The sequence below is a fragment of the Ostrea edulis genome, chromosome 6 (genome assembly GCF_947568905.1).
Source record: "Ostrea edulis chromosome 6, xbOstEdul1.1, whole genome shotgun sequence".
Taxonomy (NCBI): Eukaryota; Metazoa; Mollusca; class Bivalvia; order Ostreida; family Ostreidae; genus Ostrea; species Ostrea edulis.
Window position 1 is genome coordinate 18,877,569 of NC_079169.1, and position 5,974 is coordinate 18,883,542.

The following is a 5,974-nucleotide window of genomic DNA, read 5'->3' on the forward strand; positions in this document are numbered from 1 at the left end:
TTTTTCCTACAGCATTTAAGGCATTAATCAAAACACCAGAATCATAAGACTTTATGTTATGTCCACTAAGTATTACATAATGATTTGAGGTTGGCAATAAATTCTATGAATTCATCCAGTGCTGTGGATATGCTTTTGGCTTCGACAACATTTTCATAGTGGTACATCTGTCCATTTCTGATTGTAATTCCAGATGTCTGTGCTGCATTTGGAGATATTCGCTTTTTCGGCATCACATAACACTGTCACGGGTCATCACCATACACTACTGACATTTGGGTGATGTGAGAATTTCTTTCTAGAAAATTTGAGTTGGTACGAGTCATGATTTAATTTCACTTACAGAAAAAAAATGTTTAATTTGATTTAGTAAATAAACAGAGGCATAAAGAGTGTACCCTCTACTGAATTACTCTTGCAAATGGTTGCGACACCTGTTGCTGTGTTTTGAAAAGCATCATAGTGTTTCACATTTTATCAAATTCAAATTGAAAAAAATCATTTTACCCAATCCTGTTGTTTCCAAATCAAAAACATAATCTTTTGTGATGGTTGGAATATTATCACATGGTTGTTTTCTAGGTGTAGGAATTTCAGGATGCAACATTTGATCCTTGAACTTGCAAATCAATCCCAGTGGAGTAACTTGTTCCTTCTCTCAATTCAGCGGCAGAATTTAACTTTGAGCTAAAGAACCAAACAAAATAAATTTGTGAAACTCTTACACCCCAAAATACAAGATTTGCTGTTACATCTATGTTTTTCAGAACTAGTAGCTATAAGTTTGAAATGTCAAACTTAGAAATCTCGGTCATAATATTATTTCAGGCTTTTCACAAAGATTTTACACATGTAAAGCCAAAAAAATTAATAAATAGTTTCTCGGGCCAAAAATTACAAATTTTGATGAAATAGGCAAGTATTACTTTATTTTTTTCCCACTTAACTGTCGCATGAGTTATCTTTCCTTTTTAGGCCTAAAAACAAAGGTATATCATTAATAGTATAAATTGACAAACTTTCCAAATGCCATGTTGCATAAATTGTTGAGCATAACAAAACTATTAACTACATGCGACCGGTCAACAGGGGATGCTTACTCCTCCTAGGCACCTGATCCCACCTCTGGTGTGTCCAGGGGTCCGTGTTTGCCCAACTATCTATTTGGTATTGCTTGTAGGAGTTATGAGATTGATCACTGTTCGTTATCTTCACCTTACATGCATAACATTTTATCTTATGTATATCTTATTTATAACATGTATAATGAACAAATATACATTTTTAAATTTTTATAATATACTGTATAATCTACATCCCCATGAAACAGTGACTCTTTGCCATATATTACTTAGTAAAATGAATCATTTTCCCAAAATACTTTATTTTAGTCAAAAACATTCCATCCCCATACACAAGTATATATTTGGCTATTTGGTCACAAACATTAATGATTCCATAGTATCAAGTTCATGAAGGAAAGAGTTCTTTAGTTTTTGACAACGAGTTCCCAATTTCATGTAAAAGGTATATTTCTTTAATAAAAGGATATTAAAAAATTGTAGTTAGTCATCAAGAATTATGCATCAGTTCCGTCGGTTTCTAAGCTCAAGTCTTCTTAAGGGACGGTAGTGCTCTCCGTCTTTTAGCTCCGATGTATCGAAGGTTTGCAAGACTTTTGGTATGATAACCTGGTGAAAGTCCAACTTTCTTGTATACCTAAAACAAAAAGTTGTGTTTGTGAAAGAAAGTTCTTGTCACAAGGAATGCACTTATGAAATGTGAGATCCTATTGCTCATCCTTCAAATGTTATGCCCCGGGTTAATGTTATAGGCAGACAGGATAAAAATGAAGAAGAAAAAAAACCGAATATAGTTGCAGCAGCATAAAAATATCAATCAATGAATTAGAGCTCAGCTTGATATTTGAAATTGATTTTATTTTCTTTATTTGATTTCTGCTATACAAATCAGGATAAATTTTATGAGATAATTTTTGATAAATTATTTTCAACCCAGAATTAATTAGTTATCTCTAGTAGATAGCTTTGGCCTTGGTTCTTTTGGGTTACAGCTGACACAACCCTGTGGTTCAAGATACCAGAGCCACAATAAAATTGTGTCTTGGGTGCTTTTGATGAAACTGTTTTATTAAAACTTTCATTTGACTGTGTTCTGCCTATGTTGGATAATTTTACACTTTGTGATTTATACATGTAACTATTCATGAGATTTCTTAGATTCGAATCTTGTAGTGCAGCATCTTCTAGCGGTTTTCCATAAGGAAAGGAAGAAAACTTTTGGTTTGAATTTTCCAAATGGCAACACCAAGATGTTTGGCACAATGAATGGTCCCCAAATGGATGGCGTCTTGAGGCATCGAGACCCTCCTAAATTCCTTTAGCATTTTATTGATTTTGAGTTAGTATGTAGTTTATGCATGACTGAAGATATTTGAAAATTTTTAGATTCTGTAATCTCTTTATGTTTCATTTTCAGGGAGTACAAGTCATTGTCGATATTTTTCTTTACATGATTTTCGTTTGATTTTTGGATTAACTTGTTGTTTGATTCTGGCTATTGTTGTGGTGTCATTGTGTTGACTTCGGCACCTTTTTCTTGGCAGTGGCGGATTTAGAGGGGGCGCAGCCACCACCCCCCCCCCCCCTAAAATTTTCAAATTTAAGGTAAATCGCGGTATCTTGTTTCGGAAAATGTACTAAACGGTAAAAGAAGCAATGTCTTCCACTTCCAGAGAAATAAATGATACAATCTTTTGATTTCTTGAATTACTTTATTGGGAGAACTTAATTTGGGTCATTTTATTAATTTCACCTTATTAAAATGATAGAAAACAGTACAAATGACTAAATAAGAGAAATATTTCAAGCCCCATAAAATCTGTAAATTCCAGGAGCTCTGCCCCCTGGATCCCCACCAGGGCTTCGCCCTGGACCCACTGCTTCATAAAGTGGCGCAATTCCTGGATCCGCCCCTGCCTGGCATGACTTGAACATTTCAATCACCATATCTTGTTCCATAGCCTTTGCACTTCCACTCCAGTTCAAACGACAATCGTGTTCTTTCGGTTGTATGCAATTTTGATTTGCCACATTACAAGTTTTACAGAATTTACTGCGCACATTATACCTTGCATATCCCACAACCTTGCCCGTCTTAGCTTTCATCATTGAACAATGTCCTGTATAAATAAAAATTCAGTTTATCTGCCACATCAATTTAGGAAGAGAGCTTCATGGACATCATAATCATGCATTCAGTTTTTCTCAAATATAACTGGAATAGAGAAAACAAATTCTACCCCATTGGATCATGACATTTATAATTTTGGTAGAGTCCTTCCTGCTCTACATCATGATGCATTTAGTTTTGCTTACAAATGTGTGGTTTTAGAGAAGATTTGTGAAAACTTGTCATTTTTTTTTGCAGTTTTGACCAGGTCCCGGGGGTGCAGGAGACCTGATATATACAATTCATGTCCCATTATCCCAAAGATGCTTCATACCAAATTTGAAAATAATTGGAATGGCAGTTATTAAGAACTTAAAACTGTTCAATTTTTAACAGACGACAGACGCAGAGCAATTGCAATAGGTCACTTGAGTAACTTGTAATGTAAAATTGTTAATAGACGATGCACTGCGACAGACGAAGACCAACAGCAATAAGTCACCTGAGTTACTCAGGTGACCTAATAAATCCAATAACTCACCTGAAAGACTGTCATTAGATCTACCACTTCCTCGCTTCCTGCATCCACACTGACTGTCAGTCCGTCTGTGGTAGTGTCGTCTCTGTAATAAAATAAATTTACAACTGAATTGGATGTACAATTTATTTGGATTGGAGACCCTAACTGAAAGTTAAGGAGAAACTTCAAACTTACTGTGCGACTACATATGCCAGAAGTGGTGTTAATCAAATTTGGATTCTAAAAAATTCTAAAGAACTTTTAGTAAACTTGAAATCACAGAATTTTCCCCAAATCAATAGCATTAAAACCTATGACTTTTCAACACTATACACGACCATTCCTCACGATAAATTAGAGGCTAGACTTTTTGATATCATAGACAGTTGCTTCTTCAACAAAATCGGAAAACGAAAATATTCATATCTAGTGATCAGTCATTCAAAAACTTACTTTGTTAAACACCACTCTGATTCCACGCACAAGTACTCTGAAGTTGAAATAAAAAATATGCTAGAGTTCCTCATTGACAATTCGTGGTCTTTGGTGATCAGGTCTTCCAACAGTCTGTTGGAATTCCCATGGGCACGAATTGTGCTCCTTTGTTAGCTGACCTGTTTTTATATTCATATGAAGCAGAATTTATTCAAAAACTTCTACGTGAGAAGAAAAAATCTCTCGCTGTGACCTTCGATTCGACTTTTAGATATATCGATGACGTTTTGTCTATTAACAATGATAGCTTTCATTCATATGTCGATTTGATATATCCCTGTGAGCTCGAAATGAAGGACACCACAGAGTCGTCCACTTCTGCTTCATACTTAGATATTTTATTGAAAGTAGACATTAACGGCAAACTGACAACTCAACTGTATGACAAACGGGATGATTTCAGCTTCTCCATCGTCAACTTCCCACATTTATGTAGCAATATTCCATTATCACCTGCATATGGTGTTTATATATCTCAACTGATTCGATATGCAAGAGCTTGTTCTGGGTATAGTAAGTTTTTAAATCGAGTTAAGCTACTGACAAACAAGTTGATGGTACAGGGATTTCAACAGTCTCGATTGAAGTCAGCATTTCACAAATTCTATGGTCGTTATAACGATATAGTTCGTCAATACAACCTCGCATTGGGTCAAATGCTATCTGACGTGTTTCATACCGATTGTTAAGCCGTTCTTGGCACACTGATTTGACTGCGGATAACTCCGTTTACCTGATCAGGATATGGGGCTCACGGTGGGTGTGACCGGTCAACAGGGGATGCTTACTCCTCCTAGGCACCTGATCCCACCTCTGGTGTGTCCAGGGGTCCGAGTTTGCCGAACTCTCTATTTTGTATTGCTTATAGGAGTTATGAGATTGATCACTGTTCGTTATCTTCACCTTGCATTGATATGAATGATAACCTTGATGATAGCTGACGGTCCATAATTGTTTAAGTCTGTTGCATGATGAAGCTGTAGAGGTTGTCCACATTTTTTACACGCTGACAATCCCTCTGCCAATACACCCAGCTTTACTATTCTCCGACCCTCTTGCCAGGTGTCATTCCAATGAAAACGTTGTTCTCCTTCTATTCGTACATGTGTGACATCAATGCGATGGGAATATGCATGATCTACATTAACGTGCGAGTCTGTCAGATAAATCGCTATGAAATGAATTTGAATGTCTTAACGTCTGTGCTGCATATATCTTTAAAAGCCCATCTTTCTGTTTTGAACCCCTTATTTAATTTTCACCCATTGATCTGTTGATGTATGGAAGTTTACGTCGCGTCTAGCCTCTACCACTCGCTGTCATCGTCCATCGTCTGCGTCAGACTTTGTTTACATTCAATATATGTACTTCCGGTTAATACTTCCTACATATAATTCGATTTTTACAAATTCGTTTCGGAGTGTGGCTTTATCAACCATGTATTTTGTTCATTTTCATTGCTTTATTTATAAAGTACTATTTCGCTTTACTTCAATTTACGTTAGTAAGAATTATCTCCCGCTTTTTTTTAAAGCAGAAAAGCGGCATAAATAGCTCACAAGAGTACACCCTTAGAACGATTTGTGAGAATTAGTCATTTTTTTTCCCTTCAATTTCCTACCTCTAAAGTCCCAGGGATGGAGGAATCCTGACATTATCAACTTATATCCCCCTATCCCAATGATGCTTCATACCAAAATTGAAAAAAAAAAACCAAATGGAATAGTAATCATGAAGTTAAACAAGTTTAATGGTTAGTACAAAGCA

The 5,974-nt window shown here is 35.9% G+C and overlaps 1 pseudogene; it reads right to left on the reverse strand.

Moving 5' to 3' along the window:
• Positions 1 to 245: 245 nt before the first annotated feature.
• Positions 246 to 5,974, reverse strand: part of LOC130047203 (uncharacterized) — a 10,794-nt pseudogene continuing 5,065 nt past the window's right edge.